Genomic DNA, 17,095 nt, shown 5'->3' on the forward strand with positions numbered 1-17,095 from the left:
CCCCACCCAAGAATTGAACCAGGGTTTCCTGCATTGCAGATGGGTTCTTTACCAGCTGAGCTACCAGGGAAGCCCTCAGTTCAGTTCAGTTCAGTCTCTGTCATGTCTGACTCTTTGCAACCCCATGAATCACAGCACGCCAGGCCTCCCTGTCCATTGCCAACTCCTGGAGTTCACTCAGACTCACATCCATCGAGTCAGTGATGCCATCCAGCCATCTCATCCTCTGACATCCCCTTCTCCTCCTGCCCCTAATCCCTCCCAGCATCAGAGTCTTTTCCAATGAGTCAACTCTTCACATGAGGTAGCCAAACTACTAGAGTTTCAGCTTTAGTATCATTCCTTCCAAAGAAATCCTAGGGCTGATCTCCTTCAGAATGGACTGGTTGGATCTCCTTTCAGTCCAAGGGACTCTCAAGAGTCTTTTTCAATACCACAGTTCAAAAGCATCAATTCTTCGGCACTCAGCCTTCTTCACAGTCCAACTCTCACATCCATACATGACCACAGGAAAAATCATAGCCTTGACTAGATGGACCTTTGTTGGCAAAGTAATGTCTCTGCTTTTGAATATGCTATCTAGGTTGGTCATAACTTTCCTTCCAAGGAGTAAGCGTCTTTTAATTTCATGGCTGCAGTAACCATCTGCAGTGATTTTGGAGCCCCAAAAAATAAAGTCTGACACTGTTTCCACTGTTTCCCCATCTATTTCCCATGAAGTGATGGGACCAGATGCCATGATCTTTGTTTTCTGAATGTTGAGCTTTAAGCCAACTTTTTCACTCTCCACTTTCACTTTCATCAAGAGGCTTTTGAGTTCCTCTTCACTTTCTGCCATAAGGGTGGTGTCATCTGCATATCTGAGGTTATTGATATTTCTCCCGGCAATCTTGATTCCAGCTTGTGTTTCTTCCAGTCCAATGTTTCTCATGATGTACTCTGCATATAAGTTAAATAAACAGGGTGACAATATACAGCCTTGACGTACTCCTTTTCCTATTTGGAACCAGTCTGCCCTAATGTAACCAATATTCTTTCTTAAATATAATGGGTAATGTATGAAATTGGCCCATGACGCTTGTGTTAGCTGTATTATACTAATATATGGTTCCCTGGCACATGGTTCAGTGCACTTAGTAATGCCTTCAGGAATAAGAAGTCTGGAGAAGGGAAAGGCTACCCGACTCCAGTATTCTGGCTTGGAGAATTCCCTGGGGTCACAAAGAGTTGGACATGAATGAACAACTTTCACTTTCAGGAATAAGAACCCAATGGTTGTCAGTAATCCATTCTTTAAATAAGTCCTTTCATGCATAGGAATTGAAAGTGAAAGTTGCTCAGTCATATCTGACTCTTTGTGATGCCGTGGACTATAATAGCTTGCCAGGCTCCTCTATCCATGGAATTCTCCAGGCCAGAATACTGGAGTGGGTAGCTGTTCCCTTCTCTAGGGGATCTTTCCAACCCAGTGATCAAATTCAGGCCTCCTGCAATGCAGGTGGATTCTTTACCATCTGAGCCACCAGGAAAGTCCAAGCATAGGCATTAGTAGACACCAAAATCCCTTGGGCTTTATCTCTTTGAGCTAGGTAATATAACAGCTGTATAGAACAAACAGTCCAATCAAACATATAATTAAAGATTAGTTTGGTTTAGTTGAATTATTATTGAGTCATTAATCAACTATAAAAAGTCTTAATCATACCTTAAGCTGAGTTCATGTGGCTTTAATGTGGCATGTTTCTGTTTATCATTAAGGGTTAAGGCCTGGGCTATATCCTTGCCAGCAGTATATAATCTTGTGGCCAAGGTTTCTCTGTTGACAGCACTATTCATACCCTTACCAGTACCAACCAGTCCTAACAGAATGTCATACCATGTCGTTTGAGCCTACATTTAGGGCAGGCAGGAAAACTAACATTAAAATATGATACAGTCTTGTTCAAGATGGTAGAGTAGAAGGACATGCACTCATCTCCTGCAAGGGCATAAAAATCACAGCTAGCAGTTGAACAGCCATTGACAGGAGGATGCTGGAATCCATAAAAAATAAAAAAAATTTAAAAAACCCATGTCCAAAGACAAAGCTACAACAAAGAAGAAGCTACAACCAAATGGTAGGAGGAGTGCAAGCACAATAAAATCAAGTCCTATACCCACCATGTGGGTGATCTACAACCTGGAGAACAATAGTACCAAAGAAGTTCTCCCACTTTTGTGAAGGTTCTGAGCCTCATGTCAGGCTTCCTAGCCTATGGATTTGGTAAAAGGAATGGAAATCCAAGGGAATCTGAAGACCAGTGAGATTTGATTACAGGACTTTCACAGGACTGGGGGAAACAGAGACTCCACTTTTGGAAAGGGCTCAAATAAAATCTTGTGCATGCCAAGACCTGGGGAAAGGAGCAGTGAGTCCACAGAAGACTGAACAAGACCTGCCTGTGAGTGTTAGAGGGTCTCTTGTGGAGGTGTGGGTCAGCAGTGGCTCACTGTGGGGATGGAGGCACGGGTAGCAACAGTCCTAGAAGGGGCCCCTTGGCTTAAGTCCTCTTGGTCACCATTAACCCTACCACAGAGCCCATAGACTTCAGGGCTAGATTGCCTCAGGCCAAAACAATAACAGAGGGAAAGCAGCTGCACCTATCAGCAGACAATTGTATTCAATTTTTATTGAGCACAGCCCCATCTACCAGAGCAAGACCCTATTTCCCTCACCATCAGTCCCTCCCATCAGGAAGCTTATATAAGCCTCTTAGTCTCATTCACCAGAGGATAGACAGAAGAAGCAAGAAGAACCACAATCCATCACAACTAGAACCAAAGCCACATCACAAAAAGTTAACCAGAATGAAAAAGCAGAGGGCTTTGTCCCAGATGAAGGGACAAGACATAATCTCAGAAAAATAACCAAATGAAGTGGAGATAGGCAGTCTTCTAGAAAAAGAATTCAGAATAATGACAGTGAAGATGATCCAGGAACTCAGAAAAAACAATGGAGGCAAAGATTGAGAAGATACAAAAAAAGTTTACCAAAAACTTAGACCAACTAAAAGAACAAACAGAGATGAACAATGCACTAGAAGGAATCAATAGCAAAATATCTGATGTGGAAAAATGGAAAAGTAACCTGGAGGACAGAATGGTGGTAATCACTGCTGCAGAACAGAAAATAGAAAAAAGAATGAAAAAATAAAGACAGCCTTAGAGGCCTCTGGGACAACTGTAAACCACCAACATTCGCTTTATAGGGACTCAAAAGAAGAAGAAGTGGGAGAAAAGGACCCAAGAAAATATTTGAAGAAATAATAGCTGAAAACTTCCCATAACATGGTAAAGAATGTATTCAACCAAGTTCAGAAAGCACAGAGTTCTAGGCAGTTATGATAAACCCAAGGGGGATCACATTGAGACACATAGTAATCAAAATGGTGAAAATTAAAGACAAAAATAAAATATTAAAAGCAAGGGAAATATGACAAACAGCATACTAGAGAATCCTTATAAGGTTATCAGCTGATTCCTCAACAGAAACTCTACAAATCAGAAAGGAATGGTATATTATTTAAAGTGATGAAAGGGAAGATCCTACAACAAAGACTACTCTACCCAACAAGACCCATTCAGATTTATTGGAGAAATCAAAAGCTTTCCAGACAAGCAAAAATTAAGAGAATTAAGCACCGCAAAACCAGTTTTACAACAAATACTAAAGGAACTTCTTTAGGCAGACACACAAGAGAAAGAAACGACCTGTACAAAACAAATCCAAAACAATTAAGAAAATGGTTTATTTTATTATTGTTGTTCAGTTGCTCAGTCATGTCCAACTCTTTGCAACCCCATGGGTCACAATTACAAATTTTTCTAGCCAGGACATGGAAGCAACCTAGATGTACATTTCCTTCTCCAATGCATGGAAGTGAAAAAATAAAGCTTTTTAAAATCCAGATGAAGAAGAGAATCATTTTGGAATTTTTTGGAAAATACAAATGCCCAAGTATTGTTATTTTTCTCCAAAGGTCCAGTTGTGTTTCTTTTTTAAAAAATTGATTTATCTATTTTAATTGGAGGATAATTACTTTACAATATTGTGGTGGTTTTGGCCATACATTGACATGAATCAGCCACGGGTGTACATGTGCCCTTCTGTCCTGAACCCCCTACCACTCTCTGTCCCCATCCCATCCCTCTGGGTTGTCCAGAGCACTGGCTTTGAGTGCCCTGCTTCATGCACTGAACTTGCATCTATTTTACATATGGTAATCTACACGTTTCATTGCTATTCTCTCACATCATCCACCCTCACCTTCTCCCACATAGTCCAATAATCTGTTCTTTACATTTGTGTCTCTTTTGCTGCCTTGCTAATAAGATTGTCATTACCATCTTTCTAAATTCCATACATATGTGTTAATATACTGTATTGGTATTAATCTTTCTGACTTCACTCTTTCTTATATCTGAGTGATATTCCATTGTGTATATGTACCACAACTTCCTTATCCATTCATCTGCCGATGGACATCTAGGTTGCTTCCATGTCCTAGCTGTTGAAAATAGTGCTGCAATGAACATTGGGGTACATGGGTCTCTTTCATTCTTGGCGTGTATGCCAAGCAGTGGGATTGCTGGGTCATTTGGCAGTTCTATTTCCAGTTTTTTCAGGAATCTCCACACTGTTCTCCATAGTGGCTGTACTAGTTTTCATTCCCACCAACAGTGTAAGAGGGTCCCGTTTTCCCCACACTATCTCCAGCATTTACTGTTTCTGGGCTGGCATGAGATGATACCTCCTGGAGGAGGACGGAGGGCCCTAAATGTCAGCCAGCTTGCTCTCCTTTGGTATTCAACATTGCGGGATTAGAGTCTTTCACAGGAAAGGTTTTTTTGATTTGTTTTGTTTTGTTTTTGTTTTTGTTTTTGTCTCTCTGGCGATCCCATGGTTTGGGTTGCTATGTTGCATTAGTTCCCTCAGATTGTCCTCAGGGCATTCAAGTCCAGTACTTACCCTAAGGACTAACGATGCAGCCCACACCTCCCTGTCCAGCCCCAACTCACTGGTAGTGGATACGAACATCTGTGCCCTTTCTCCATTGCTAGCTGCAGTTACATGCATATTCTGTGGTTTTTTTGTTTTGTTTTTTTTTCTCCCCCATGTTATGTTGCCCTCTGAGAATCCAAAGCTCCCCACCAACAGCCTGTGAGAGGGTTTCCTATTTTGTGGAAACTTCTACTCCTTCATGACTCTCTCCCCAGGACAGGTCTCCATCCCTAAATCTTTTGTCTCTGTTTTCATCTTTTATATTTTGTCCTACCTCCCTTCAAAGAGATCAGGCTGCCTTTCTGGGTGCCTGGTGTCCTCTGCCAGGATTCAGAGTTTGTTTTGTGGAAGTTGCTCGACATTCAAATGATCTTTATATGAACCTGTGGGGGAGAAAGTGGTCTCCACATTCTATTCCTTCACCATCTTGGGAACTGCCCCTCTCCAGATCTGTTTCTAATGAGCAGCCCATGTTTTAAAGCAACTGGAGTATATGATGATCTTTTACCTTTATCTAGGTTGTTTCCCTTTTTCAACTTCATATTCAGTGATCCCATTTCATTAAGTTTATGTTTTACAATTTCTCCATCTCTTTTTGTTGTTGCTGTTTTTCCTTCTCAAGCCTTAAGCATAGTAGAAAAGCTTTTGTATATACACATATATATAGTTAATTGCTCAGCTGTGTCCAACACTGCTATCCCATGGATTAGCCCACCAGGTTCCCCTGTCCATGGAATTCTTCAGACAAGAATACTGGAGTGGGTTGCCATTTCCTTCTCCAGGGGATCTTCCTGACCTGGGATTAAACCGAGGTTTCTTTGTGTTGCAAGCAGATTCTTTTAGTCTAAGCCACCAGGGAAGCCCAATATATATATATAGTATGTATAATATATATATATTAGAAAATCTATGAATCTTTGCCTAGCTAAAAAAAAATTATGACACTTTGATTTCACTTGTATGACTTAGTATGAATAGAATGCTAGATTTCTAATTTATTTTCACTCAAAACTTTCATATAGTTCCATGTATTTAGGCATCTTCTATTATTACTAAACATCTAGAATATTTATTATCTTAGTGTGCTGGAGTCCAACTCCAGCAACCAGGGATTCAACTTGAAGAGATGGATGGTGTCGGCCAATGAGACAGCCTCTCAGTTTTCTATGGACTGCCTGTTTATTTCAAGTTTAAGATTCTCTTTTATACTTTACAAAAACATTAGGCCAGAGGTTTGACATTTTCAGGTTCCCCCTCTCCCAGATTTATTATCTCCATAAATTTTTGTTGCTCTTCAAACAGAGTTCCTGCTTCAGGGATTCTCTCGGAATCAGCCTTATCATCTATTATCTACCTTTTCTAATGTGTCCTATAGTTAACTTGTGATTATATTGTAACTCATGCTACATTCCTCAGTTTACTACTTATCTTCCTAAATCCTGTTTGTCCCTAACGTCCTGAGCTCACTATCTCTTAAAAAGGCTTCTAGCTATAGTGTCTCTAAAAAATTCCTAACTTCTATAAGCTATAGTAAAATATGCTAACTTTACAACATTCCTTAAATCTTTAACTTCTAACTATTTTAATTATTTCTAAGCCCTAAATTCAGTAAACTCCTTTGCCCTAAACTGTCTCCTCACAAATAGGCTTCAGATATCAATCCCTCCCATGGCCTCAAGCTATGCCTATGTGCTCATCCTGGAACACTCTTTTGTAAAAGTCCTTGAACAAATGTCAGTGATTATGAATTATTTTCTGAGCAATGCTGCAGAAGGCTTTGTGCCTTCTCATGCTCCTCTCAAGACCAATAAGCACCTTAATGTTCATTTTCAGTCAACTCAGCTGAGAAGAGGAAAAGACAAGTCAGAATTACAAGTCCTAACTCCTTCATCCCAGGATCCGTGCCTGCAGAATGAGAGGGGGCTGGGGACCGAGCCTCCATTTTGTCAGTAATGCCTAATGCAGCTCCCGACATTAGTGATTTTAAAAAATTGAATGAGGCTTGAAATTTCTAATCCAATTCTGAGAATGTAAAGAAAACTGTTAGAAAAAAGCAGGTTATTAAAAAGTGATATAGTATTATTAACTAAAGTACAGATTTTGTTCAAATTTCACAAAAAGTTATGCTAGTGTTCATTATTTGTTTTCATGCCTTATTCAAGACTTTGCAATGTATTTAATTTAATTGAGCAGCTTCAGCTGCATGCAACAAATTCTGGTCAATTCTCTTCATTTTATTCTATTATAAAGATTTTCTTATTTTCCTTGTTATGGCTTCTTAGATACACTTTCATTTAAAAGTGTACATTTAATTTCCAAATACATAGGATTTTGTTTAAAATATCTTTAATATTAATTTCTCATTTTGATAATAATTTCTTGTTTAAATTCTTTCTTCTCTGCAATAACCCTCTGTGTTTTTTTCAGTCTAACTTTATTGAGGCTTTCAATGGCTAAGTCAAAGGTCTTTATTAGTAACTGTCACATTGTACTTGAAAATATGTGGGTGATTTTCAAATATCTTTTGATATTGAATTTGATATTCAAATATCTTTTGAAATATCAAAAGGTATTTCAAATATCTTTTGACATTGATTTCTAAAATAATTCCACAGTAATAACAACATCTGTATAATTTCAAATCTTTAGACTATGAAAATTTTGCACTGTTTTTTTGTCCCTAGTCCCTAGTCTCCTATGTTCCAGAGTCTCCTAGTCTACAGTCTATGGTATCTTGAATAAAATTTGTATCCTACTGATCATATAAATCTTAATTGTATTGAATTGGTTCATGGTGATTTTCAGGTCTACTATATCCTTCTACTTCTTTGTATTAATTCATTCTATCAAATTAATTAATTCATTCTATTAATTTTTGAGTTTGATATTGAAACTCCAACTAAAATATTAATTTATCTAATTAAAAATATAATTGCAATATATAGTGGAACTATCTGTAAATTTATTCCATATTTTCCAAGTCTCTTATAAATGTGTTATCATACTTTTATAATTTAAAAAATGTTACAAATATAATGAAAACTTTTGATAATGTTGAGCTAGTTGTGCACATGGTGAGGAATCTTGACTAATAAGTGGAGCATAACTTTAGGCAGATAGCTTATGATGGTAATGAGATTGCTCAATGACCTCTTCCATAAATTTGTGAATTATTCACTCATATGAAGACAGAAATCTGTATTAAAGATACATTCTGTGCAGTATCTCCATTGTATAATTGTAAAGCAGTAATGTTTTTATAGGAATTTATACTTTTGTGCATATGGTGAGCAGCAGGATCATCAGGAGGAATTTTTAAGACATTACAGCACATTATTAATGCACAAGGAGTTAATTCAGCTACCAAAGAGGAGGCGTGTGGTGATCACACAGTGACTCAGTCACATATGCTGTCAGGATTTATCCCTGACCAGACAGATAAATTTTGTTCATAGTAAGTTACCATTAGGCGTGGGCAGTGCTGCTTTCCCGGGCAGGTGAAATTATCTTGAGTTTGAACCTGGCTTGCATTTCTCCAGTGGAAAATACTATAGTGGTATCCTATGTCTTTTCTTCTTAATTGCAGCATCCCCTGAAAAATGGAGGTGTAAATCTCAATACATATTACAGTCAGGCCTCCAAGAATAATCAATTCATGAGAATAACAGTGGGTTAATGGCACATTTTTCCTGTCTGGGGATAATCACTGATATGATATTGTCTTTTCCATGCACAGTGACATCAGCAGCTATAGGAATATTGTTGGGCTGCTTCACCCAGACTTTAGTTCCAATTGCAGTTATTTCATTTATGGATCCAGACACTCTTTCACCTCTAAATGTTAGTAAGGTAAGAGGTTCTCCTTTTTGTACTTTGTCAATTACACATGGAAAAATCAGCAATTGGGCAATTTGATCATGTTTATTAATAAATGGAGCATCCTTTCCCCATTTTGTAGAATTACTCAGATTTTCTCCTTGGTAGTCTGGGTCCATAACTCCTCATTGACACAGATCCCTTGTTACAATAAACTGTAGCATCCTTTGATTAATTCAAAGTGTCCAGGAGGCATTTTATTCCAATACTAGTAGAAATGGCACATATCAATCTTTTAGTAAGCATATGTTCAGATATAGAGTACAAATCCAGTCTGGTGGCCTCAGGAGTAGCTTGGAAAGGGATAATTTCTTAATTGTTTCAGAATGGAAATCTATTTCATGAATCTGTACATTTGGAAGAGTCACTTTCATCAAAAGAATTTCTGATTTTCCTATAGGTCCATTATTTAAAATATTGAGGGCAGAATTCAGGTCTCCCAATTTTTATACAAACCCTCTCCAAGTTTAATTAATTGATGTTTAAGCAAACCCTTCATTTCACTCAAATCAACAGCTTGAGGATAATTAGGAATATAAAAATTCCACTGTATGTTATGTTCCTGGACAAACTCTTGTATTAGCTTACATTTAAAATATGACCAATTTTCACTTTGAATTTGAAGCAGAACACCATAATATAAATTAATTATCTCCAAAGTTTTAATAGTATTAGTCTGATTGGCTTTCCCAAAGGGAATGGCCACCAAACATCCAAAATAGGTATTCTCAAATATTGAGAATACGGGTCCACACTTACTGGCATCCTTTATCTTGAATTAATGGGCCAATGTAATCAATTTGCCATATTTTCCCAGGCAACTTGCCACATACCAATTGTCCTTTGACAAGCTGTGGCAAGCTTCTATGCTTAATATATTGACAAAATGGACATTGTAAAGTAACAGATTTAATTAGATTCATAGTTAAAGAAATACCTCAATCCTGAGCCCACCTGTATGTTGCTTTTTCCTCCCAGATGGCCACATTTTTGGTATGCTCACAAAGTCAAGCCTTTTAAGTCATTGGAGTCTGGATCAGCTTCTACAGCTTGGATTCGGGTTTGTTCATCTGTAATAGAGTTATACCTTGATTCTGTAGAATTTGGAACACTGTGAGTGTATACATGAAACAATGAAAATTTAGTAGTTTGAACAGTTTCCCAAATGTCAGACCATAATTCCTTTCCCCATAGCCCTTTGGATTGAATTTTCCATTATTCTCTACCCATAAGGGGAAACCAAGTGGCCAATCAATTGGCTACTGACCATGAATCTGTGTATGTATGACATTCAGTTAAATTTTCTTGCTTTAGTACCTAAGAACACCATAAAACTCAGCAAACTGGCTACTTTTTACCCTCCCCAGTAGTTGTTAGCAATTTAGTAGTGATTGAATTATATGCCACCATTTTCCAATAGTGAGTGGATCCTATATATTTAGCTGACCCATCAGTGAACCACGTTTGCTGTTTTTCTTGTGTGGTTTAAGAGTCAAAGGGCTTTCCCCATTTTACAGGTGACTCAGTTATCTTAGGCTAATTATAGCCTCTTGCTCAAGGCTTTCTATAGGAATTTCAGAAACCTTTTCAGGTAAGGCAGTGACTCCATGTGGTCCAGGTTTAGTTCAGTCCTGAATTTACCATTTCCATTTTATTATGATGGGCACTTCGACTTGCCCAATCTTGTGGTACAAGGATGGTACCCAATGGTACTTTGTACCAGAGAAACTTTGTACCATTGCATGATTGGCACTTAAGATCTCAATATTATAGTGTGATATATAGTCAATTAGGGCTTTCCAGATGGCTCCAGTGGTAAAGAACCTTCCTGCCGATGCAGGAGACTCAAGAAACACAGGTTTGATCCCTGGGTTGGGAAGATCCCCTGGAAGAGGAAATGGCAACCCACTCCAGTATTCTTGCCTGGAGAACCCCAAGGACAAAGGAGTTTGATGGGCTACAGTTCATGGGGTCACAAAGAGTCAGACATAGCTGAGCAACTAACACTAATATTAATATAGTCAATTATTTTGTATCAACCAAATGCCAATAACAAACCAAAAACTTTTTTTTTAAGGTAGTGTTATTTCTCCTGACCTTTGGAAATTTCTGTTCAAACTACTGCACAATTGCACTCATCTCACATGCTAGCAAAGTAATGCTCAAAATTCTTCAAGCTAGACTTCAATAGCACGTGAACCAAGAACTTCCACATGTTCAAACTGGATTTAGAAAAGGCAGCAGAACCAGAGATCAAATTGCCAACATCCACTGGATCACCAAAAAGCAAGAGAATTCCAGAAAAACATCTTCTTCTGCTTTATTGACTAAGCTAAAGCCTTTGACTGTGTGGATTGTGCTTCATCTAGTCTGGCATTTCACATGATGTACTCTGAATATAAGTTTAATAAGCAAGGTGACAATATACAGCATTGCCATACTCCTTTCCCAATTTGGAACCAGTCCATTGTTCCATGTCCAGTTCTAACTGTTGCCTCTTAACCTGCATACAGATTTCTAGGGGACAGGTAAGATGGTCTCGTATTACCATCTCTTGAAGAATTTTCCACAGTTTGTTGCCAGGAGAAATATCAGCAACGTCAGATATGCACATGACACCACCTTATGGCAGAAAACAAAGAGGAAGCAAAGAGGAACCAAAGAGCCTCTTGATGAAAGTGAAAGAGGGGAGTGAAAAAGTTGGCTTAAAACTCAATATTCAAAAAACTAAGATCATAACATCTGGTCCCATCACTTCATGGCAAATAGATGGGGAAACAATAGAAACAATGAGAAACTTTATTTGAGGCTCCAAAATCACTGCAGATGGTGACTGCAGCCTTGAAATTAAGAGACATTTACTCTTTGGAAGAAAAGCTATGAAAAACTTAGCATATTAAAAAGCAGAAATATTACTTTACCGATAAAGGTCTGTATAATCAAATCTATGGTTTTTCCAGTAGTCATGTATGAATATGAGAGATGGACCATTAAGAAAGCTGAGTGCCAAATAATTGATGCTTTTGAACTGTGGTGTTAGAGAACACTCATGAGAGTCCTTTGGAATACAAGGAGATCAAATCAGTCAATCCTAAAGAAAATCAATCCTGAATACTCATTGGAAGGACTGATGCTGAAGCTGAAACTTCAATACTTTGGCTATCTGATGCGAAGAATGGACTTATTGGAAAAGACCCTGATGCTGGGAAAGATTGAAAGCAGGAGGAGAAAGGGACAATAGAGGATAAGATGGTTGGATGGCATTACTGACTCGATGAACATGAGTTTGAGCAAGCTCTGGGTGTCGGTGATGGACAGGGAAGCCTGGCGTACTGCAGTCCAGCGGTTCACGAAAATTCGGTCACAGCTGCGTGACTGAACTGAACTGAACTGAGAATTTCCTACTCTAAAAGCCCAAAGGTATTCTTTTGTCTTGCTGTTTTTGCCATGAGCTCCAAAGTAGTATACTGTTCAGTTATAGAAACATACAACTATGTGTTGCCAGGTTATACTGATCATAAGTCTAAAGCATGCTGTATTGCATTTAGTCACATCAAAAACCTGTTGTTTCTGAACAGCCCATTGAAATTCATGCTTTTCCCTAGTTTCTTTGTAAAGTGGACTCAATATCTGGCCCAAATGTGGAATATACTGTCTCTAGAAACCAAGTAGCCCTACAAATTTCTGAGTCTCCCTCTTCTTTGGGGAGTTTTAAATTCCATTATGTTTTGCTTAGCCTTAGGCAAAATCTCTCTGTGTCCTTTAGCCCATTGTATTCTTGAGAAAACTTTACAGTGTGGGTGAGTTCTTGAACTTTAGAGAGAAAGTTCATCTCCCATCATTTGTTTTTTAAGATATTAATACATTGGTTTAGAGTTTTTAATACTATTTCCTCTGTTGGCCTTTGTATCATTTAATCAATATAATGAGATATTTGTACATCATCGGACACTTATAGGTGATCTGAATGTTCAGCAGCAAACTTGTGACAAATAGTAGACTTATGTATACAACCTTGTGAAAAGCAGCTGAACATATATTGTCTTCCTTGCCCATGAATACAAATCAATTCCATAATTGTTCTATGGGTATAGTAAAGAAAGCATTGACCAGATCAATTACTGCATATCATTGTCCAAGATTGCTATTTGTTCTATTAAAGCTATAGTATCAGGGATTGAAGCAGAGGTAGAGTTACTTTGTGATCCTATGGACTGTAGCCCACCAGATTGCTCTGTCCATGGGATTCTCAGGCAAGAATAATGGAGTGGATTGCCATGCTCTCCTCCAGGGGATCTTCTTGACCCAGGGATTGAACCCACATCTCTTAACTTCTCCTGCATTGGCAGGTGGGTTCTTTATCACTTACCCAACCTGGGAAACTCAGCAGCCATACAGAGTTATTTAGTTCACTAAATGTGCTTTGTATAGTTTTAGTAATTCCAATTGCCCCATGGGAATTCAGTATTGCTTCAATTTAACTAATTTTCTAGTGGCCGGCAATTTTATGGGGGCACAACTAAATTCCCCAGTTTCAGGAGATGCCAGTTTTAAAGCACACACTTCAAACTGATATCTTCTAGCTTCAAGACTGAAAGTCATGCTGGCCAAAATGTCAATCCCCATTATATATTCTGGAATAGGAGTGATCATTACTGATTAAGTTCTTAAATTATCTTTAAGATAATTGCCCTATTTTAAAATCAATTATAGTTTGTACAACTTCTGTTTACCCCCAAGGCCAGTTATTATAACTTTCACTTTCTGTCCTTTAAAATTCTTGGGATTTCCAAGACAGCAGAGGAATAAAACAGGGAGATTACCTTCCTCCCCACAAATACATCAAAAAATTTTCTACATATGGAACTCCTAGAGGACCTTTGGAATGCTGGCAGAAGACCCCAAACTTCCCAAAAGCAAGTCAATTTCCTTTTAATGAGGTAGGAGAAAGATTTTAAAGAGAGAGAGAGAGAAAGAATTTCAGGACAGGGATATGTGCCCCAGGGAGGAAGACGTGAAGGACGAAAAGTTTCCCCACACTCAGAAACCACCTCATAGGTGAGGACAGGAGGGAGCTTCCAAACTTCAGAGGGGAGTACAATGGTGGGTGCTCAGGAGACAAAACGGAGAGAATTCACCACAGAGATCATTGTCAAACAGCACTTTCCAGCCAAAAGTGGCTCTCACACTCACACCCACAGCAAAGAGTGGGTGCAGGATGCTGAAACTCAGGCTTGGGTCTTGAACCCAGGGAGAGAACCAGGGTTGGCTGCAGTGAGGATATTCTGAGAGGGCTAGTGGGCACAGCTTAGAGAGACCAGGGAAAAGATCGGATGTCCCAGAAAGGCAAGATATTGCTGTGGATGAGACACTGTAACTCCATGCATTCATAGACAGTGGCTGTGTGCCCCAGTGGCCACCAAAACTGGCAAAACCAGTAGCAGTGTCAACAGCAGAATTAGACCCATCTGCAGTTTACAGTCCCAGAGAGGGAAATGTAAGCCACCAACTAAGGGAAAGTGCCTGAGGCAGCAGGCAAAACATTGCCACTGTGGTCCCAAATCCAGAGGTGGCAGCTGCCACCAGGTGGTGAGCAGACACAGGTGCCACCCACACCTTCCTGGGGGCCTAAGCTTTCCTTAGGGACCCACGACTTGGAGGCAGTTCCTCTGGGAGAGTGCACGGCCCGCCTCAGGCCAAGTCTCTACCATTGCAGGCACTCCTGGTACATCTCAACTGTGGCTTTGATATCCGTCCCTCTTCCCAGCCTGAGTGAGCAAGTGAGCCCTAACAAGCCTTGGCCTCTCCCCTCTACCCCCACCCTCCCCATGTCTGAGAGGGAATAGACACCAGAAGGTGGCCTACAAGCAGAGCCAGGCCCAAAATCAAAGCAGAACATCAGGGGCTGTATGACCAAAGAAGAGAATGGGAGTTAGTAGGTACACTGGATTAAATTCCCCAATTAGTCTGAAACGTGGATTTTAGGGGCAACTGTGAACTTTGGGAGCCAGTAAAAAATGGAGTAAGGCCATATCTGAGACTGAGTAGACCCTACACTGCCCACAACAGGTCCAGAGACCTTCTTAGAAATATTGGAGGACTTTGATATGAGTTCCTTTCAGAATTCTGGACCATTGAATGTTTCTTTCACAAATAGTCTTGAAGTTTTGTCTTCTGTGCTTTGCAGTCTATGAAGTCATTCTACAGTAATGGGTCAGGCTTGAATACCTGATGCAGCAACCTGAGTCCAGGACTTTGAACCACCAGAGAATTCCTAACCCCATGAAACATTAATTGGCAAGAGCTCTTCCGAAGGCCACCATCTCAACACTAAGATCAAGCCCTACCCAAAAGCCAGCAAGCTCTGGGGCTGGACGCCCCATGCCAGTCCTCCAGCAAATGAGCATCACAACCCTGCACATTAGCAGGTAGGCTGGCCAAAGCCATACAAAACCCATTGATAGCCCAAACTACATTACTGTACATAGCACTGCCCTTCAGAGAGACAAGATTCAGCTCCACCTACCAGAACACAGGCACAAATTTGCCAACAAGGAAAACTTCACCAGGCAATGGTCCAAACCCATCCATGGGGGGCAGAATTTACAATAAAGAGGAATTAAGACCTTCCAGCCTGACGAAAGGAGTCTCCAAACATAGTAAATTAAATGACAGGAAAAGACAGAGAAACATGCAGCAGATGAAGGAACATAGTAAAAACCCACAAGACCAAATAAATGACAAGGAAATAGGCAGTCTACCTGAAAAGAAATTCAGAGTAATGAGAGTAAAGATGAACCAAAATTGTGAAAAATAAAAATAAAAAACAGAGGCACAGATAAATAGATTGGAAGTATGGATTGAGATTTGATTACAGAACTTACACAGGACTGGGGAAACAGACTCTTGGAGGGCGCAAACAAAACCTTGTATGCCCCAGAACCCAGGAGAAAGGAGCAGTGATCCCATAAGAGACTGACCCAGACTTGTCTGTGAGTGCCCAGGAGTCTCCAGGGGAGGCATGGGTCAGTGGTGGCCTGCTGCAGGGTCGGGGGCACTCAGTGTTGCTGTGTGTGCACAGGACCTTCCGAAGGAGGTCACCATTATCTTCATTACCTCCACTAAGGTCTGGTCTCAGGTCAAACAAGGGAGGGAACACAGCCCCACTCATCAACAGAAAATTGAATTAAAGATTTACTGAGCAAGGTCCCACCCATCAGAACAAGACCCAGTTTCCCCCATGGTCAGTCTCTCCTGTCAGGAATCTTCCATATGCTTCTTATCCTTATCCATAAGAGGGAAGACAGAATGAAAATCATAGTCCCAGAAAACTAATCAAACTGAACACATGGACCACAGCCCTGTCTAATTCAATGTAACTATGAGCAATACTGTGTAGGGCCATCCAAGATGGACGGGTCATGGTGGATAGTTCTGAAAAAAAAAAAAAAAAAACGTGGTCCACTGGATAAGGGAATGGCAAACCACTTCAGCATTCTTGCATTGAGAACCCCATGAACAGTATGAAAAAGCAAAAAGTTATGACACTGAATGATGAATTCCCCAGGTCAGTAGATGCCCAATATTCTACTGGAGAAAAGTGGAGAAATAGTGGAGAAATTCTTTCATACAGAAAGAATGAAGAGATGGAACAAAGTGAAGATAATGCCCAGTTGTAGATGTGACTGGTGATGAAAGTAAAGTCTGATGCTATAATGAACAATATTGCATAGGAACCTGGAATGTTAGGTCCATGAATCAAGGTAAATTGGAAGTGGTCAAACAGGAGGTGGCAAGAGTAAACATTGACATTTTAGTTATCAATAAACTAAAATGGACTTGAATGGTAAAATTTTAAATCAGGTGACCATTATATCTGCTACTGTGGGCAAGAATCCCTTAGAAGAAATGGAGAGCCCTCATAGTCAACAAAAGAGTCCAAAATGCAGTACATGGGTGCAATGTACTGCAAAATGTACTTTCAAAAATGACAGAATGATCTCTGTTTGATTCCAAGGCAAACCATTCAATATCACAGTAATTCAAGTCTATGCCCCAACCACTGAAGCAAAAGAAGGTGAAGTTGAAAGGTTCTAAGAAGAACTACAACACCTTCTAGACCTAACACCAAAAAAAGATGCCCCTTTTCTCATTAGGGGATTAGAATGCAAAAGTAGA

This window comes from Bos mutus, chromosome 15 (genome assembly GCF_027580195.1).
Source record: "Bos mutus isolate GX-2022 chromosome 15, NWIPB_WYAK_1.1, whole genome shotgun sequence".
Lineage (NCBI taxonomy): Eukaryota > Metazoa > Chordata > Mammalia > Artiodactyla > Bovidae > Bos > Bos mutus.